At 37.5% G+C, this 5,998-nt stretch overlaps 1 pseudogene; it reads right to left on the bottom strand.

Moving 5' to 3' along the window:
- Window positions 1-1,177: 1,177 nt before the first annotated feature.
- On the bottom strand, window positions 1,178-4,130 carry LOC141249781 (actin-histidine N-methyltransferase-like; annotated as a pseudogene).
- Between the last annotated feature and the right edge of the window lie 1,868 nt (window positions 4,131-5,998).

The following is a 5,998-nucleotide window of genomic DNA, read 5'->3' as shown; positions in this document are numbered from 1 at the left end:
TACTCACGTATCCAAATTTCCCTTCATAAAAAGATAAACATGGAAATTTTAAAGTGGATCTCATCAACGACCAAATTTTCAACATAGGTATTGTGGATAAACGGCCAACCACAATCTTCTCTGAACAACCGCCCAACCGCCATTTTCTTCAATTTCACTAACTGCTTAGTTCCTACTCGCTAGCTTGTCCTCATCATAATAATAAAAAAAACAGACCAAACTCGTCATATCTCACTACCATATCAATCAGTGATTCAAAAACGTGTTATTCCTAGTTCTTTGACCTAAATTCACAACTAATCAACAAGCTTTTGGGAGTTTCACACCATGAAATACATAATCAATCACACTGGAGATAAACACAATGATCCTATAACTTGCACAAGCAAGCAAGCAACACCTAGTTAGACCAAGTGTCGTTCTTGGGATGTTTCTTCATGATTTCAAAGAAAGTATATATCTTAAGTTGAAAGGTTGATGATTAGAGAAGGTTGCTGATACTACAAGTATCAACAAATCAAGGAAGAGTCTTTTAAAATGGCATTACACATACACTTTATTGGTGCATAGATAAGATGCCAACCAAACACATATCCACCCCCACCATACACCTTGCCTTACACACCAAACTCATGATGAACAAAGACATGCTAATTTGAACTCCTCAACTATATAAACTTGTTCCCAACTTCAAACACCACAATCTTCACATCAATTTACAAAGACATGGCTTGTCATGAGAAGGATAGTATTCCAATCCATAGCAAAGTACGAAAGATTAAGGAAGAGATGGAGAAGTTGAAGCATCCAGCTTTAATGCAGCTTGAGAAAAGGTTTATTGATGGCAAAATTACAAGGCAGAGATCTAGATCGCCGCTAGGGCTGTCTAAAAGACCCATTTCAGTTTTATAGAGATGGGTAAATAAGCTTTCTGTATTAGATTTTGAGTGTTTTGATCTTCTGATGTATATATGTTTGATAATTAGGAATATTTACTGAGATTTTCTTGTGACCTGTATCAGATTCACAGAATAATAAGAACATTAACAAAGAAAATTCCATTAGACATAATAACGCAAGTGAAGATCGCAAATCTAGAAGCAGTATTGAGTTTCAAATATCAAGAGAACTACAAAAATTAAGTTATGAAGACAAAACTTGGGAACTGGTTTTGAGGTTACTGTTGAGGTGAAGGTGGTTGGTTGGAGAGAAGTGATTTGGCCTTGTTAGAAAGATTCATCATTGTATCAACGATCAATGATTTCTTCTGGATTCTAAACTGAACAGAGAGTTCTGAAAAGTTTGAGACACCCTTTTTCAGTAGAGCTTCATCCTCCATTATTTTGGTAGGGAAATGTTGGAGTGCTATCATGCATAACGCGATGACAATTCGAAGAGCGGCAACTTCATTTGATATTCCAAGAGGAGCTTCAATTGAAAGAGATTGAAGTACATCCAAATCTTGTTTATTGACCGTTTCTGGATCGTTTGATAGCAGCACTCTTAATGCAGCAAGCAATCTGCCATCAACTAATTCCGGACCTCCTATAGTCACCTTTGAAAAAGGAAATTACAAGGAATTAGATTAACTCCGCTAAATTAGTTACTCAAAACACAGAATAAAGCTATGGAAGGCAAACTATCACTATTGATATCTAAATATCAGGTATGGATACGAGATATCATTGATACCCATACCATTGTTTTGTATATCCAGATATCGATATCAAACTGATATATGGTGTTTGGTATGGAAGTATATGGATATCGGTATATCATTTGATATACTTTTGTGAGTTTAGAGTGTTCTTTTGATATCTCCTTATGAATTGGTATGTCAAAGGTATTACTTATATCCATACCCATACCCGATACCCTTGATATCCATACCGATACCCATACCTGATATTTCATATCTTTGATATCAATACCAAACGAGCAAGAGAGATGTAAAAGGAAGTACAAGCCAATTCAGAGCAGTGGTGCAGCAATTAGGTAGATTGTAAATCAGTATAAAATAAATTGTTCAAAAGCTCATAAATAAAGATATAAAGAGAATGAATACATTAATCAATCTATCACCAATTTATCCATATTCGTATCAAATCTAATCATACATAAAAATAATCATTAGCATCATGCGATCCCTATTTTCATAGTAAAACTTAATTGTGTAGTGAGAGTACAATAGAAGCTTGAGAAAGATTATTATATGCAGCAAATATCTGGCTAGTTAATAGGTATTAGAGTTAAACCTTTAGTATAGGAGCATCTCCATCTAATTTTAGTTTGCACAATATTTCTCTTTGCCATGGAGCTGGTGATGAAAAGTTGGGTGAAGAAACTCCAGCAGCCATGCTTGCAGCATCCAGAAGAGCTCCATCATATCTAAGCTCAATACAGTCATATAGATTTGCAGGTATCACAAATCCATAGTCTAACAGGAAAAATCATTGCTAAGGCAACCATAGTTGAGAACCAAGGCTTCATCTTTTCTAATATCGGTTTCTGAAACTACCTGCAAAACACAACAATACATCATTGATGTTTATAAACTCCTGCCATTTGCATGGGTCAATGTTTAAAAATTACCTTGACTAGCATCTTTGATTGTTCTGTATCTTGATCCTGGATAATCTTAGCATTTGGATTGAAGCTGTGATTACACATGTCAATCAAAGGAAGCATCATGGGCATATCCTTGTGGGTCCCATCACCGTGTAAGCGGAAAGCTCTAGATGAAACGGCTGACATGGCCCAGCCTAGGGAGGATGCATCGACACGTAGACCCTCAAAAGGATGATCTTCAGGCTTTACATTTTCTAATGCTTGTTGGACTTCATTCCCAAATTCTAAAGGAAACGGCACCTTTTATTCACCTGGTCCAGTAGAGCAAGTCAAGACCGTTTTACTGAACTGGTATGAGATCATGATTTCATAGCCTGCCATTGATGCTCAAACAAAAAGTAAGCGATACAAATACCTGATTAAGAATAGGAGCATACTGCAATTCTTTATATCATCTCCCTGGAAGAATATAGGCACACTGTATGTCTCTGGAAGATTGCTGATGTATGGCCACCTAAACGTAACCGACTTTTGCCTCTCTTGCAGGAGTCTCAAGCCCAGCCTCATAGCCCATAGTTCCTCTGTCAAAGGCTTCCAGTGTCCATTTTACTTATATCTCAAAACTCATTGACCCTATTTTTTCAATAATTAGTCACTATCTAAGTTCTTGAACAAAAAACCTAAGTGCAATCACAGAAGACTAAGATTGTTCAGTTACTTCTAGCCTCGAGTAACTCTTCCATACAATAGTTCTATTACATTCTAAAGCTTCTAAATCACCCAAGAGCAATCCAACCCAGGTTCTGACCACTCCTTTGCTATTTCAGGCCTATACTTTCTTCCCATTTCTCACTCTATAGGCAAGAATTAAGAACTATCAAATCTGACAGGCCTCAGTCACACCAGAAGTAAGACAGTGCTAACAGAATCAATCGTAAGTTTCTCAAAAAAATCAACCCACAACAATGTAAATTGCCAAGTAGTGAGAATCCATTTCCTGGTTTTCCAATTCAAGCCAGTTTTCACATCAACATACTGCAGGAATTATGAATTCTTTCAATGTAACAAGTACAAAAAGATAGAAACTATGAAGTTCCAGATTAGGGGCAAATGCATCCACTTCAACAATACCAAGCATAATGTAAAGCTAAATGTGCCATTTAAAGCCAAAGCAGAGGAAGTTACCAGGAACTTTGTCGGCCAAATTAGAGAGAACAGAGGATGAGCCATCTCCCCCCGTCGGATTGAAATCTCAAGGGAAGATGAGGGGGGAGAGCAATTAGGTCAGAACCACGGGGAATTTCATCAGAAGCGACCAATCCGAGGCCGTAGGGGGAGAGCTGAGCGATCTTGACAGCAGGGTGGACAAACCCACCTTCCCGTTTGACCCATTTCGCGAGGTCCGGTGGCTGGGGAACCAGGCGGGGAGAAGTCATGGAGGCGACGGCGGCGCAGTTTAGCCGACGGAAATGGATGAGAGAGAGGGTTGTAGCTACGGTGAAAGAAGCAAGTACTTCAGCTTTGGTGGTTCTGAGTGTCGATTTGGGGAATGTGGATATCATCGTCTGCGTCAAATTGAAGTCTCTGAGAAGGGCGATGGTAATACGGTAATGTACGCCACTGCATCGGTCCACATTTTCATTTCACAAATTAAAATTAAGATTCATCTCTTCACATTACATGCATATTTGTTGAAATGACTAAGATAAAATATCTTAATCTAAGACTTTAGATTATTAAGATAAGATGTCTTAATTTTACTTAAAGGATCACTAAAACAACTTGAATTGTAAAAGGAGAAAAGGGAGAGATCAAGAACTTTAGATAAGTATTCTTGCTCTTATTTTGGTGTACATTTACACTAGGAAATGCCTCTATTTATAGGCAAAATTAGGGAGACAAAACTTAAGTTAATCCCCATAAGATTAGGAGGTAAATAAGGTGAATAATTCACCATTAGAATATCTACCACAAATTTTATATCTACTACAATCATACAATTGTTCATCAATCATCTAGATAAAGTTGTGGTGGATATAATTTTCTTCAATTGTAGAAATTCGTAACACTCCCCCTTGAATATTCACCTTTGAACTGTTGCGGGATATGGATGGGTGTTGCCTCGTTAAAACCTTGTCAGGAAAAACCCGGTGGGATAAAAACCTGATCGAAGGAAAAAGAGTACAACTGTGAATCCCGTTATATGCCTTGATGCTTGCCTCATTAAAAACCTCGTCAAGCAAAAACCCTGTGGGAAAAAAAACTTGATAGAAGGGAAAAAGAGTGCAGCGCGCATGAGCTCCCCCTGAGATCAACGAGTGTCTCTGAGTCTGCACATTCCAATCCTTGATACTAGTTCTGCAAACTTCTTGGGAGGTAATGACTTTGTAAACAAATCAGCCAAATTATCATTCGACCGGATCTGTTGAACGTTGATTTCTCCAGCTTCGTCCAATTCATGAGTAGAGAAGAATTTGGTAAAATGTGTTTTGTACGATCTCCTTTGATATACCCTTTCTTCATCTGAGCAACGCATGTTGAGTTGTCTTCATAGATCACTGTTGGCCCGTTGGTGATAGGCCTCATTCCACATTCTTTCTGGATGAATGTGATCATTGCCCGTAATGCCACACATTCTCTTCCTGCCTCGTATAGTGCAATCAACTCTGCTTGATTTGATGATGTTGCAGTCACCGTTTGTTTATTTGATCTCCATGATATGGCTGTGCCTCCATATGTGAACACATAGCCATTTTGTGACTTGGCTTTATGTGGGTCAGATAAATATCCTGCATCTGCATATTCGACCAATGTGGCATCCTTTTGAGACAAAACGGATGCATCGAAGTCGACTGAAGAGGGCGTATTGGGGGTCACCGGAGAATGGGAAAAACAGGGGCGCAAGTTCCAGCGACTGGCGACGGTTAGCGATGACGATAGAAGACGGAGGGCGAGGACAGACGAACAGACGCACTAGCGCTTCGGTAGATGATAAAGGAAGTGGAAGGGAAAAAGGAAGGAATTTGGAGATGGTTGACTTACGAGCAGGGGCGGATGCAGAAATTATTTGAAGGAGGGGCGGATTTTATAATTAATTTAAATAATTATAAATCAGATTTATGTTAGGTTCCGTTTGGTATATCATCTTTTTTATTTAGAAAGACTTTATTTTATAAAAGTATTTTTATTGTTTTCAAAAACGTGTAATTAATTACTTTTATTTTATCTTTTATACTCTAACTTATCAAAAAAATTACACGTCTTTTTATAAAAAAAATACTTTTAACCAAAAAAAAATTATAAATAAAAACCTCGTTATAAATAATAAACCTCTTTATAAATACATTACCCTAACCAAACCCTTAAATTTTAACCATTATAAAAATTAAATTTAGAGTTATTTGTATCCAAATAATTTATATACTAACTC

Source organism: Phyllobates terribilis, unplaced genomic scaffold (genome assembly GCF_046119375.1).
Source record: "Phyllobates terribilis strain yellow unplaced genomic scaffold, ASM4611937v1 Scaffold_5122__1_contigs__length_54222, whole genome shotgun sequence".
NCBI classification, from domain to species: domain Eukaryota; kingdom Metazoa; phylum Chordata; class Amphibia; order Anura; family Dendrobatidae; genus Phyllobates; species Phyllobates terribilis.
Note: the sequence above shows the minus strand (reverse complement) of the source record. Positions and strands in the feature narration are given on the sequence as shown.